Source organism: Sminthopsis crassicaudata, chromosome 4 (assembly GCF_048593235.1).
Source record: "Sminthopsis crassicaudata isolate SCR6 chromosome 4, ASM4859323v1, whole genome shotgun sequence".
Taxonomy (NCBI): Eukaryota; Metazoa; Chordata; class Mammalia; order Dasyuromorphia; family Dasyuridae; genus Sminthopsis; species Sminthopsis crassicaudata.
This window is the reverse complement of record NC_133620.1, coordinates 391,503,413-391,518,991: the sequence shown is the minus strand read 5'-3', so window position 1 is coordinate 391,518,991 and position 15,579 is coordinate 391,503,413. Positions and strand designations below refer to the sequence as shown.

Sequence of the window (15,579 nt, the reverse complement as noted above, 5' to 3'; positions counted from 1 at the left end):
CATTGATCAACTGGAAGTGAGTTGGATCTTCTTTATGTTGAAGATTTCCACTTCCATCAGAATACATCCCCATACAGTATTGTTGTTGAAGTGTACAGTGATCTTCTGGTTCTGCTCATTTCACTCAGCATCAGTTGATTTAAGTCTCTCCAGGCCTCTCTATATTCCTCCTGCTGGTCATTTCTTACCGAGCAATAATATTCCATAACCTTCATATACCACAATTTACCCAACCATTCTCCAACTGATGGACATCCATTCATCTTCCAGTTTCTAGTTACAACAAAAAGAGCTGCCACAAACATTTTGGCACATATATGTCTCTTTCCGCTCTTTAGTATTTCTTTGGGATATAATCCCAGTAGTAGCGCTGCTGGGTCAAAGGGTATGCACAGTTTGATAACTTTTTGGGCATAATTCCAGATTGCTCTCCAGAATGGCTGGATTCTTTCACAACTCCACCAGCAATGTATTAGTGTCCCAATTTCCCCACATCCCCTCCAACATTTGTCATTATTTGTTCCTGTCATCTTAGCCAATCTGACAGGTGTGTAGTGGTATCTCAGAGTGGTCTTAATTTGCATTTCTCTGATCAGTAGTGATTTGGAACACTCTTTCATGTGAGTGGATATAGTTTCAATTTCTTCCTCTGAGAATTGTCTGTTCATATCCTTTGACCATTTATCAATTGGAGAATGGTTCGGTTTCTTATAAATTATGGTCAGTTCTCTATATATTTTGGAAATGAGACCTTTGTCAGAACCTTTGTTTTTAAAAATATTTTCCCAATTTGTTACTTCCCTTCTAATCTTGTTTGCATTAGTATTATTTGTACAGAAACTTTTTAGTTTGATGTAATCAAAATCTTCTATTTTGTGATCAATAATGATCTCTAGTTCTCCTCTGGTCATAAATTCCTTCCTCCTCCACAAGTCTGAGAGGTAGATTATCCTCTGTTCCTCTAATCTATTTATTATCTCCCTCTTTATGCCTAAATCATGGACCCATTTTGATCTTATCTTGGTATATGGTGTTAAGTGTGGATCCATATCTAATTTCTGCCATACTAATTTCCAGTTTTCCCAACAGTTTTTTCCGAATAATGAATTTTTATCCCTAATGTTGGAATCTTTGGGTTTGTCAAAGATTTTTTGTCCTTTGTATCTAATCTGTTCCACTGATCTACCGGTCTATTTCGTAGCCAATACCAAATGGTTTTGGTGACTGCTGCTATATAATATAGCTTTAGATCAGGTACACTTAGACCACCTTCCTCTGAGTTTTTTTTCATTAGTTCCCTTGCAATTCTTGACCTTTTATTCTTCCATATGAATTTTGTTGTTATTTTTTCTAGGTCATTAAAATAGTTTCTTGGGAGTCTGATTGGTATAGCACTAAATAAATAGATTAGTTTGGGGAGTATTGTCATCTCTATTATATTCGCTCGGCCTATCCAAGAGCACTGAATGTCTTTCCAATTATTTAAATCTGATTTTATTTTTGTGGCAAGTGTTTTGTAATTTTTCTCATATAATTCCTGACTTTTCTTTGGTAGATGGATTCCCAAATATTTTATACTCTCAACATTTGTTTGGAATGGAATTTCTCTTTGTATCTCTTGCTGTTGCATTTTGTTAGTGATATATAAAAATGCCGAGGATTTATGTGGATTTATTTTGTATCCTGCCACTTTGCTGAAATTTTGAATTATTTCTAGTAGCTTTTTAGCAGAGTCTTTGGGGTTCTCTAAGTATACCATCATGTCATCTGCAAAAAGTGATAGTTTAATTTCCTCATTTCCTACTCTAATTCCTTGAATCTCTTTCTCGGCTCTTATTGCCGAGGCTAGCGTTTCTAGTACTATATTGAATAGTAATGGTGATAGTGGGCAACCTTGTTTCACTCCTGATCTTACTGGGAAAGGTTGCAGTTAATAATATGCTTATATTTAATATTTACATATATTTGTATATGTAGATAAAAGTAGGCTTGAGTTATGTGTTTATTTTTAACATTCACTTTTTATAAATTTTGAGTTCCAAATTTTTTCCCCACTTCCCACTCTCCCCAACTTATTAAGAAGGCAAGCAATAAATATCAATTATACATGTGAAATCATGTAAAATAAATATCCATATTAACTATTTTTCATAAAAAAGAAAACTATATAGCTCAAAATCTGGACTCAGGCTTAATCAGTTCTCTTTCTAGAGATGTATGACAGTTTTCATTTTCAGTCCTTCAGAATTGTCTTGGATCATTGTGTTGATCAGAATAACTAAGTAACTGCATTTTAATCTCAGTTTCACAGATAATGAAATCAAGGCCCAGTGAAGACATCTTGCACAAATTCACTTAATGAGGGAGGAGGTGTTATAAACTCCAACCCAGAACCCTGCACCAAAATCAATTATTTCTATTCCCTATATCATACTTTTTTCCTAATCATAATACACTAATTAGTGGCAAATAATGTGTGTTGATTGAGTATTGATTTCAGTTACAGTATAAACATCTCAGGAGTAAAACTAGAACTATATTTTTATCCCTCCTTTCTGCCTCCCCTCACCAAAAAGGGAGGTAATAGATGAGGAAAAAAGGAAAGGCCTTCTACAGAAACTATCATGTAACTGAGTGTTAAAGAAACCCACAAAGTTTAAGAACTTAGTGATGAGGGAGAAAATTTCAAGCAGGTGAGGCACTTTGTATGAAAAAAGGGAAAATAATGCTATTGTTGCTATACCATAGAGGCAGGGAAAAGTAACGATATGTTCAAAGGCTGGGAAGATAGGCCAGGCTAAGAGTTTTGAATGTGAAAAAGAAGAGATTATATATGATCAAGACATCATATATAGGCATTCAAACATATTTTATAGGGAGAGAGATGTGGTGAGATCTGATACTTAGGGAACACTGACTCAGTAATACTTATAATTCTTCAGAGAATGATTTGCAATAGAGCTATTTAATATAAATATTAAAGAAATTCTTATTCTCTTTTGGTGGTTGATAAGCAGAAGGCAAAGATTATTTGTAGTATTTTATTTCAAAAGGATATATGCCTCACCATTCAATTTTCCCTGCAATTCCCTCTTTCTCCCCACCACACACAGTGACTGAATTTATATGAGAACAAATATTATAAATAGGAAAATCTTTTCATGATTTCCAGAAAGAACAATCATATCAATTAAACATGACAGCAATCCACTAAGAAACAAGGTTAAATTTCTCACCCAAACAAGTTTATGGCCCAAATTCATGATTTATTTAAAAATTTTTGCTACTTTTTTCATAAACTTTCCAGATACATATTTCATTTTGCAAGAAAATCCCAAGGGAAAGAAATATAAAGTACAAACTTCATAATTATAAGAAAGTAAAATAATTTCATGCTTAGCAGTTTTAAAATAACACTCTAGGTAGCAGTCAATTTAATAAGTGACCATTAGGAGATTCTCAAAAGGTATTTTAAGAATAAAAAATATTTTATAAAAATTATTCACTCTTAAAATATAATTTCATTTAATATAATATGAAAATCACCATTCATGCTAATATATAATTGGCACCAATATTCAATTAGCTATCAATGAATAATCTTAAAAACAATTTACTTGTAACAAATCTTTGGCAAATTCAGTATAACCACTTAGCCATTAAGGGTAATGACAGCAAGGCATTTACTTGAATGTCCTATGAATTATCAATTATGTCTCTGTTTTACTAATAATGCAAAATAAAGATAAGTGACTTTTGACAAAATTTATATTCTCTTATACCTTCACTTATGACTTATCATTCCAAGGAATGTGCTTTATTCCCTGAACTAAAATATAAAACAATTAATAAACATAGCCCTTTCAGGTGGTGAGTAAAGAGAATATGCTCTAGCTTTATGATGGAGAAAAATAAATTAATAATCAAAGAAAGTTTTCCTTTGTAAAAAGAGCTAAAAACTTGTCTTGGCAATAGGTAACACAAGAAGCATTGTTTTAGCACCCATACTTGTTTAGTCAATCATTTAACTAACAAACACACACAGACATACATTAGGCATTCAGCATAACAGTCCACCCACATACACATAATTTTCTTTAACTGAACTAATGGGTAGGAGTCTTTACAACTTTATATATTAAATTCAAGAAATTAAATTAGAGATGTTATTAAATAATCAAAAGATACAGAAATGTAAGTACTTTGCCCCTATAAAAATCACCCCAACCAATATAATTTCCCAAAGATATTATTAATTCTTTCTTTGGGAACAATTTGAAATCTCATTCTTTTATGGCAGTAATTCAATCGCTACAGGGTAAATAAGTGGTTCGATGCTCATCCCTTGACCTAATATGTTCAACCTAATATCTCCTTGGAATAACTCTACTTTTCTCCTACTTATGGATGCTCAGTACTACTACACTGCTTTACTACTGCTCTCAAAACTGTGGAGACATTGGGCTATATGACCAATCAATATCCATAGCTCTTCTCAGTTTTAGGGATATTCCTATGTCCTAATCCACGATCAATTCTTCTTGTCTTTGGAGTCAAAATATTCAGAAATTCTGAACTTTGTTTCTAATTAACTCACTTGATCTTTCTTCTCTTCTTCCAAGATCACCCCAGCTATTCTGTAAGGGTTTCTAAAGAACTCTTCCCAAAAACATCCAATGAATTTCCAATTTGTAATATTGTTATTATGAAATGAACTATCCCCTGCAATAATTATTCACCTTATATGGTCCAGGGAACCAATCAAGCACTCTGTGCAGGATATGTTTACAGAAATTATGGGAATAATTCCAAACCACATATTCAAAAGCACAAGTTTGATCTTATATAATCAAGCAGAAAGCTAAAAAGTTCATTTACTCTTGTCTAACTACATACATAGATACAATCACACAAATATTAATATTGTAACACAAATAGAGAAAAAGATTATTTATTATTTTTAAAAACATTGTTCAAGAGGATAATAAACAAAATGCAAGAAAAACCTCCTACTAATATTCTATAGTACTCTAGATGTGTTCCAAGAATGGGATTGTAAACCTGGAATCTCTTAGATGTACAGTTCTTATAGGATGCACAGTGGAGTGATTATTGAGTTCTAATATTGCCTATTCCATATCAGGTGAAACACAATTGAGATTTTACAAAACTAACAGAAAAAAACATAATTTGGTTTAGTTTGTGCATTAAACAGTCTTTAAAAAGTAATTTACAAATTTATTATGAATATATGATCATCTTCTTTAACCTTTATTGGCTGAATAATATATGCCATTTTTTTCTTCTCAGTTAAAAATGTTTCAATATAGATTGGATTTGAAACATAATTGTAAGGAAGCACACCCTAGCCACTCTCTTGTAGGAAAATATTTTCCTGGTCAGTATCAGGCTTACCTAAGAAAATATAGAAAAATAGAACATAGTGTTCTATACTATCCTTCTTATCTCCCTTCCCCTGTATATTTTTGTATGGATAAAATACAATTAAATGAATAAGGGCTATTTAAATGAGAAAAAAGATGTCAAAATGGATACCATGTACATTCAACAGAACAAGTCAAAATGAGGATTGAAAAATCCTATTTTTGTGCATTTTCTATTTGTATAATCCCACCCTCATAGTGCCAATTAGAGACACTGCCTAATTTTTGACATGTGGCTAATTCATTTCAGGTCCCTTGGAGTTACTACACAGCTGGTATTCCCTCCAATTCTTGTTTTCAAAAAGCCCCTAAACTTGAGTAGCAATTCTACTGTATCACCTTATTGTTCAAATTCCTATCTCTTGGATTTTCACTGTAGACCAGGTAAGCACATATACTGCACATTTATTTTTATTTTTTCATTAAACTTAACCTGTCCAATGCCTCAGTCTCTTCCCATTTTTCTCTAAAACCTATTTCAACTTGATTAATTAGCTAAATTTAAATGCCTGTTTTATTTAAGGCACTATGCAAGGATACTGTGCAAGAGAATATGTGTGAGTAGAATACGTGCAAGAGAAATGAGATAATTCTTACCCTCATAAAGCTTAAATTCTACTGTGGGGAGGTGCCATCTTCAAGCATAGGTAAATTCAGTATATATACAAAGTTATTTAAGATAACAAATTGATAATGAGGGGAAACATTAAAAGTATTTTAAAGCAGGTAAATTTTGAGTTGAGCCTTGAAAGGAATCGAGGGTTCCAAAATATTTTGAATTTGAAATGAGACAGTCTTCTGAGGGGAAAAAAAAACACATCCTAATAAAAATAGCTTTTCAAAAGTGGAATAAGATAAGATTTCTCTGGAGGTTGTAAATTTCCCCACTGTGGATACATCTGTATCTATATCTATGTAACTATCTCTATCTACATGTAAATAGAGATAGTTACATAGATATAGATATAAATCAAAAACTACATAATTCCAGGACAGGTGTGTTATAGGGGGAATTCTAGTTAATTATTTTCAAACAACATTTAAGAGCCCTCCCAATTTTAAAATTCTTGATTTCTGTAGCATTCTAAATACTCAGTCAATTACAGGTCCCACTGATTCACTGCACAAAGAAATAAATTGTTGCTATTTGCAGTTAAAAACTATTTTTTTTCTTTGACGTGAAATGAAAATTCACTGGATTTGAGAGTTCAAGAAATAGTCGTTTGTATCTACAATATCTAAAACTGCTATAGTTGAAGTACAATTTTAAAGACTTAATTAAAACTATAAACACAATTAAAGAGGTGTACATAATCTTTAAAAATGAATTAACAATTATTTTTAATCTAATTAACTTAGACAGCTTGTATATTCAATCTGTATTGCATTATGGTACAGTACTACAGATTGGGTTTTGTATAAAACAGAAGTGATTATAGCAAACCTGGGTGAAGAACAATGGTTAAATGATATACTGAGAAAAGACAACAATAAAGAAAAATATTAATCCTGTGGGTAAGAAAAAAGTAGCATTCAAACTCATTCATTTAATCTTTACATTTTGAATTAAAGATAATTTAAAAATAAATCTATGAAATAACAATCATTGAATATAACTATGGTCATGATCAACCATGACCCTCATTAATTCATAAAAATCACCTGACATTTAGTCATTCCCTTTTTACCCCATTTTCCATCTCCTTTCTGTTACTTCTCAAATATATTTTGTTGACCTGTAGAGAAATTGAGCTAGATACTCTGTTTCATCAAATGCATCTTTGTTCAAAGAAATGACTCATAAATGGACTCATTTTATAAATGAGTATAATCATTAGGGAGTCAAAGGCAACTCCTTCATCAGTTTTTCTTTCCTAATTGATACAAAACAGTTAGCTTTAAATCTCAGACATGGCATAACTATTGTTAAAGTTTACAGAGTTTAGCAAGAATGCTGGTTCCATAGGGCAAATAAAGAGTTTATTAATGAAGGCATATAACTGAGTTGGTTTGTACATTTTAATGAAATGTTTAAGGATTTTTTTCCACTATAGAGATGAGGTTTTTAAAAGTCCCCCACAAAACTCTTTTGCTAGTTGCTATACTTTGCAGTAGTAAAATGGAAATTAAGAATTTCAAAATTATGGAAAAAACTTCTCTCGGAGATTATATGTGTACACACATGCATATATCATAATATATGGTATATATCTACATTATCAATCTTTATTTTAAATGGTTAATATATTAGTTTGTGTGCATGTCAATGGTTATATTTCAAATGGAAAAAAATGCTGTGTCCAAACATGCACTTTTCAAACTTTAGGAATAGATTTATTCCTATATATATTTCAGTCATAAACAATTGTGCTTTATTTGCCTTTTATTTAAAAGCATTCCAGTTAAACTTATTCTGTAGTTTTTACTAAAGATAAAATTCACTTACAAAAAGGCAGAAATCAAATAGAATTTTCCTATAAAATTTAAAAAAGAAAAAAAACAAGACAAATACAACTTCACAGACCACTGCACTTCTAGTACATCTCTTAAAAATAATCATTCAGATTCAATTTAAAGATATATTTTCAAAGCAAACTGTTTCATTTCTTGACAAGTCTAATTTTTAAAAGTATTTTCCTTAAAACACATTCCTCCCTTCCCCCTGTCTGTCCTCCTCGCCTCCCTGCTGCAAATACTCCTTGTTTTGCTATCTGAGGACCAAGAGAGAAAGTTTAATCCCTTTTCTCTTCCTCAAATATTTGAAAATAGTTATCATTTAAGTGACACTGTAGATAGAGTGTCAGATCTGGAATCAAGAAAGTTCAACTTTCTGTGTTCAAATCTGGCCTCAAATACATACTAGTGTAATCCTGGGTGAGTCACTTAACCCTATTTGCTTCCTTTCTCATGTGAAAAAGGATCTGGAAAAGGAAATGGCAAACCACTCTTTTATTTTTGCCAAGAATTCCCCAAATGAGATCACAAAAAGTTGGACAAGACTGAAATGACTGACTTTCAACTAGATTCAGTAACACTACTTCAACTCAAATTGATAGTCTACAATCTCAATCACAAAACTGAACTAATATTTTCTTTAAATAAGAACAAAGATTCTCCATAAGGTGAAAAGTATATGTGAATTCCAAATGTTTTGTAACACCATAGCTGCTCTATCTACATCAGATCTTTGTGAGAAGATAGAGAAACAGGAAAAACAAGTGGGTGGGTCAAGGCACAGGACCTAGTGGACTACCAGAACATCACTTAAACAATTAAACATTATTAAAGCTGAAATAATAAGATAAAATCATAAAAAATGAACTGGAAATTCTGTACCTACTGTTAGAGGGAACTATAAACAATTTAGTAGTAGAATTAATTAACTACTACAAAGGAATAGGGGATTAATAGCAAATAGCTTGCTTGATGAAAATAGGAAAATATGTTTTTTCTGAACTGTTACTAAATGGGCAAAAGTGTGTGAATACCTTGGCAACTCAGAATGCATTTGAGATCCTGCTGGGCAAAAGAGCTGGGGAGAAGGGATTAGAGGAAGAGCAAGTTTAAATACTACTTTCTATGCGATGTATGCATTTCCATTGCAGCTTTTTGCCAGGATATATCAGCAGCTACATAACACCCATTCATATGGAGCTTTGTAAAGCTGACTCAACTTTTCTGAATATCCATTTAGAATGATCCCTATGTGCAGTAGTGGAATCACTAATAAAATTAATGATTTTGAAACCCAGAAATAAAACAATATAATTAGATTTTCCCCCTGTAAGTCATGTTGGGAGAGAAAAATCAGAACAAAAGGGAAAAACATAAGGAAAAAAAAAAACAGAAAAAAGTGAAAATAGTATATTTCAGTCTCTGTTCAATCTCCACAGTTCTCTCTCTGGATATGGATGGCATTGTCCATCAACGTTTATTGGAATTTCCTTGTATTACTGAACTACTGAGAAGAGCCAAGTCTATCATAGTTGATCATTATATAATCTTGTTATTGCTGTGTACAATGTTCTTCTGTTTCTGCTTGCTAAACTCAGTATCAGTTCATATAAATCTTTCCAGAATTTTTCAAAATTATCTTTTCATCATTTCTTATAGAACAATAATATTCCATTACTTTCAAAGATCATAACTCATTCAGCCATTCTCCATTTGATGGGCATCTATTCATTTTCCAATGGTTTGCCACTACAAAAATAGCTGCTATGAACGTTTTTGCACATATAGGTTCTTTTCCCTCATTTATGATGTTTGGGATAAAGATCCACTAGTGACACTGCTAGATCAAAGAGTATGCAGAGTTTTATAGCCCTTTGAACATAGTTCCAAATTGATCTTTAGAATGGTTGGATCATTTCATAACTCTACCAACAATGCATTAGTGTCACTTTTTCTCACATTCTATCCAACATTTTCATTATCTTTTCCTGTCACTTTAGCCAGTCTGATAGATACTATATCTCAGAGTTGTAAAAAGATTCATTGTGAATTCAAATCTGACCATAAATACTTGCTAGATATAGGATTTGGGACAAGTCAGGTAGTCCTATATGCCTCGGCTTCTTCAATTGGAAAATGAGCTCTATAAGGAAATGTTAAACCATTTCAGTACCTTTACTAAGAAACCCCAAATGGACTCAAAAAGCGTTAGAAACAATTAAAACAGTTAAACAGAATTTCATGGGAAAGTAAGTAGAAATAGAAAATATATATGCATATATATATATATATATACATATATATATATACACAAACACAAAAAGAATAATGTTGTAAATATAAACAAATTTTTTAAATATAACTAAACAGCTCAGTAATCAAACAAGATTTCAGGCAGATGACACTATTCATCTGTTCACAGAGAAGTAATAGACTTAAGTATGTAGAATGAGACACATCTTGTATATGTCCAGTAGAGGAATTGGCTTTGCTTGACTGGATTAATTTATTACAAAGTTTTTCATTTTATTTTTTTAATGGGGATGGAGAAAATTATTTTTACTTGAAAAATTAATTAAAATCTAAAATTATTTTGGCAGGTATGTGGCAGATGGACAGAAGTGTGAAGAGATTTAAAATAGGGAGGTTTTTTTTTTTAATTTAAGCTTTCTATTTTTCAAAACATATGCATGGACAATTCGTCAACATTAACCCTTGCAAACTTTGTGTTCCAATTTTCCCCCTTTTTCCTAGATGGCAAGTAGTCCAAACATGGTAGAAATATATGTTAAATCCAATATATGCATAATATTTATAAAATTATCATGCCACACAAGAAAAATCAAATCAAACCAGATTTTTTAAAAAAGAGAGAGAAAAGCAAAATAAAATGCAAGCAAACAACAACAAAAAGAATGAAAATGCTATGTTGTGAACTATACACAGTTCCCACAGTACTCTCTCTAGGTGTATGTGGTCCTTTTCATGACTGAACAATTGGAACTGGTTTGAATCATCTCATTGTTAAAGAGAGCCAAGTCCGTCAGAATTAACCATCCTATAGTCTTGTTGTTTCCTTGTATAATGATCTCCTGGTGTTGCTCATTTCACTTTTCATCAGTTCATGTAAGTCTCTCCAGGCCTCTCTGAAATCATCCTGCTGGTTGTTTCTTATAGAACAATAATATTCCATAACATTCATATACCATAATTTATTCAGCCATTCTCCAACTGATGGGCATCCTTTCAGTTTACAGTTTCTTGCCACTACAAATAGGTCTGCCACAAATAATTTTGCACATGTCAGTCCCTCTTAGGGAGATTCTTTAGAAGCTTTATGATAGATCATGTATGTGGTAGTTATGTGCATAAGAGAGACATATGCAAGAGATATTGTGGTAGCAGAAATAACAATTTTATAACTGAATGGTATATGAAGTTAGTGATGACATGAAGGCTTTGATATAGGTAAGTGGAGGTAAAGTAATGCACTCAAAAGAAATAGGGATTTTTGCAAGAATGGCAGGGGTTATTTGGGGTAGAAATATTAGGTTCTAGTTTTAGATATGTTGTATAAGTCTACAGGACATCCATTTCAAGATGCCTAATAAGGATCTGATGATAAAGGCCAAGAGCTCAAGAGATATTACAACTGGATATAGAGATGTGGGAGTCATAGTTATGTGACAGGATTATTGATTTAGAGCTGGAAGGAACATTATAAGTCAACAAGTTCAAACCCTTCATTTTATTTATTTATTTATTGAGCATAATAAGGTCCAGAAAAGTAAGATGATTTTGTAATAGTTACAGGATAGCAAGTGGTAGAGCTGGATTTTCTTAACTCAAAATCCATGGATCTTCCATCTATGCAATCATGTTACAAAGAAGATAATTAAATCAATAAAAATTGATGAAAATAATAAATCAAAAATGTTCAAAAGAGAAGTCCCAGAATAAAGACTTTGGGGATGCAAATACAGTTAGAGAAATGTGACATGAATAATCAACCAGAAAAAAGATAATTAAGGCACAGTGGGAGGGCTAAGAGGGAAAAATGACAACTTAGGAAAAAATATCCAGGAAGAATGGTCATCAATGTTATCAGAATGTATAAAGAAATCAGAAAGGATGAGAATGGGGGGGAAAGGGTCATAAAACTTGATATAATTAAGTGATCGTTATCATTTGTGAAAATAATAGTTTCAATTCAGTTCATGAAGACAGAAGACAGATTATTATGGATTTCAAAAACAATGTGAGTATAAGGAGTGTAATTTTTTTCATAGATTGGCTAACAAAGGCAGAAAAGATACAACATAGTAGTGTCCAGTAGGAATGGTAGGTTCCAGTTTAGGGCTTTGGTTGTTGTTGTAGTATATTTTTCCTTTTCTGATGATGGATACTTGGGCATGTTTATAGGCATCATGGAAGAAAATAAGAGAGGAAAAGATGTAAAACTAGACAGAGATATATAGAGACACTGAGACAAAGATACAAGATAGAAAACAAATGAGGATGACAGTAGGAAAAAACAGAAGGGATAAAATATATAGAGAGAATAAGATAATAGATATATAGCCTTGTCAAGGAGAATAGACTCCCCTTCTTTAGAGTCTGTAACAAGGAAGAGATGATGGGGAATTTGCTGATAAGGGGTTATGAGTTGGAAAATAAAGAAAATGATGCATATGGATAATGATCTCAACTTTCAGGAAAAAAATAATATGAGAACAAAACATCAGCTGAGAGGAAATAATGAAGAATTGGTATGGCTGACTTGAGAAGAGAATGTTTAGAACAGTCACTGTTGTGAATAAGAAAAGAAAAAAACTAAGAAGTTTCTTTGCTGTAGGAAGAATTTGCTTAAAATTAAACTGCATAAAATTTTAGCTTATTTTTTGAATATGATGGATTATATAGCATGCAGTTGTCATTTAAGAACAATCTTCATTTTCAGAGTAGGCTATACAGATGCCAGTGCTATTTTTAAAATAGGTCCCGAAAGTTAAAACTATAAAGATCTTATTTGTCTATTAAAATATATGTGCAAGACAAAATTGTATTCATATACCTCAACCAAAAAGAACATATCATAACAGTCTAAATGTAGAAAAAGATACAAGAATTTAGCTATCTTCTATTGACAGGCATTAAGGAGATTGGAAAAAATATATAAAACAATGTTACTTTTTTAACTGATTTTTTTGTTTTAGAAAACGGCTTTTTGGCATTTTATTTATGTTAATATGTAATGGGTTTATTATTATTTTAAGTGAATTAATATATTTTAATTTTATCAGTTTTAATTCCTTTTATTGTTTTCTTTCTTTTTCAGTTTATAAATGTACATTAATTTAAAAAAATACACACATTTCTTTATGAATCATGTTGGGAGAGAAAATCAGAACAAAAGCAAAAAATCATGAGAGAAAAAAAAACTGAAGAGAAAGAAAATGCACATAGCATGTGTTAATTTACATTCATTCTCCACAGTTATCTCTCTGGATGCAGATGGGGTTTTCTATCCAGAGTTTATTGGAACTCCCTTGGATCACTGAACCACTGAGAAGAACCAAGTCTTGATCATTGTACAATCTTGCTGCTTGCTAATGTATTTGTACAATGTATTCCTGCTTCTACATGTTTCACTCAGCATTCATTCGTGTAAATCTTTCCAGGTCTTTTTAAAATCAGCTTGTTCATTTTTTTTATAGAAAAATAATATTTCATTACTTCTATATACCAGAAGTTATTCAGCCATGCCCCAATTGATATATATCTATTCCCTTTCTAATTCTTTGCCTTGATTTAAATCTCTAATACAGAATTATTAGCTGACACAAAACAACAGCTCTTTAGGTTCCCCAAAACATTTTTTTTAAGGAATGTAAAGAGATCTTGAAACGAAACCATTTTAAGTCCCACTGAAGAAAACATTTTGGTAGTTAAATAGTAGTAAATTTCTTTTTAGCTTTAAATCTTTTTGTCACAAAAGCAATTCTCTATGGCTAAATCACTTTTTTGGTTGCTTGTTTATTTTTTCAGCATATAATTTGACTTTTAGCTCTTTGTTAAAGTAGAGTTCTGCTTCCAGGATGAAGTGTGTAAGTGTGCACTGTCCCAAGCTTCAGGAGTTTTGTGCAGTTGTTTTCAGAGATATTTCTAAGGACTTGCAAGTTTTCAATTCTTCCATGTGGTATGATCTAAAGAAAAGTGTGCTTGCTACTCTACTTCTCTAGTCTATGCATGATCACAAGACTAATTAAAAAAAATAATTAATTTAAAAAAATTCACAAAGTATATGCATGGGTAATTTTTCCAACATTGATCCTTGTAAAGCCTTTTGTTCCAAAATTTCCTCTCCTTCTTCCCACCCTCTCCCCAAGCTAGCAGGTAGTCTAATACATGCTAAATATGTTGGAATACATGTTAAATCCAACATATGGACATATATTTATACAGTTATCTTGCTGCACAAGAAAAATCAGATCAAGAAGGAAGGAAAAGGAAAAAAAAACTGAGAAAGAAAACAAAATGTAAGCAAATAACAACAGAGTGACAATGCTATGTTATGTACCACACTCTGTTCCCACGGTTCTCTCTCTGAGATGGCTCTCTTCATCACTGAACAAATGGAAATGGTTTGAATCCTCTCATTTTTGAAGAGAGCCATATCCATCAGAATTGATCATCGTATAGTCTTGTTGCTGTGTATAATGATCTCCTGATTCTGCTCATTTCACTTAGCCTCAATTCATGTAGGCCTCTCCAAGTCTATCTGAAATCATCCTGCTAAGTTGTTTCTTACAGAACAATAATATTTCATAACATTTATATACCATAATTCATTAAGCCATTTTCCAATGGGAATCCATTCAATTTCCAGTTTCTTGCCATTACAAAGAGGGCTGCCATAAACATTTTTGCACATGTGGGTCCCTTTACATCCTTTAAGATTTCTTTGGGATATAATCCCAGTAGAAACACTGCTGGATCAAAGTGTATCAAAGCATACACAGTTTGATAATTTTTTGAGCATAATTCCAAACTGTTCTTTAGAATGGTTGGATCTGTTTACAATTTTACCAACAATGTAACAATGTCCCAGTTTTCCCATATCCCCTCCACCATCTGTCGTTATCTTTTCCTGTCATCTTAGCCAATCTGATAGGTATGTAGTAGTATCTTAGAGTTGTACAAGTACTATTTTCTTACTTGGAACTATAAGGAGGACCCGTGCTACATTATGGCTGCAAATTTTAGTATCCCACTGCTCTTCCTCCTCCTGAGACTATCATCCAAGACTGTGACTAGGATCAATGTGTGGATAAAGGAACAGAGTCCTGTCTCAATGTTAGCAAAGAGAACCCTGTAATTTGCTCCTGACCACTTGTTCAACTCCATCACCATCATCCTGGGCTGAGAGTCCAGAAGCTAATTATGATATTACTGATTCAGTGACTCACATTACCTGCTCCTGGTTTGCTGGAAGCAGAGCTCTACTGGCTTTATTTGCTTTATACTATGCTTCATTCTCAGCTAGGAGAGAGGAACCTTTCCTGTTTACCTTCTAAATTGAATGTGTTATCTGTGGAATAAGAAATGTAGAAAGTGTCACTGCTGCCACTGATTCAGTCATCTTCATTCCTGTTCCTAGTTTGCTGGAGCCTAGGCTATG

The 15,579-nt window shown here is 32.3% G+C and overlaps 1 protein-coding gene across 1 annotated transcript in view; it reads right to left on the bottom strand.

The window, feature by feature from the left end:
- CHRM3 (cholinergic receptor muscarinic 3) overlaps nt 1–15,579 on the bottom strand; it is a 650,220-nt gene that overhangs the window by 425,558 nt on the left and 209,083 nt on the right. The gene's annotated exons all lie outside the window — the stretch shown is intronic.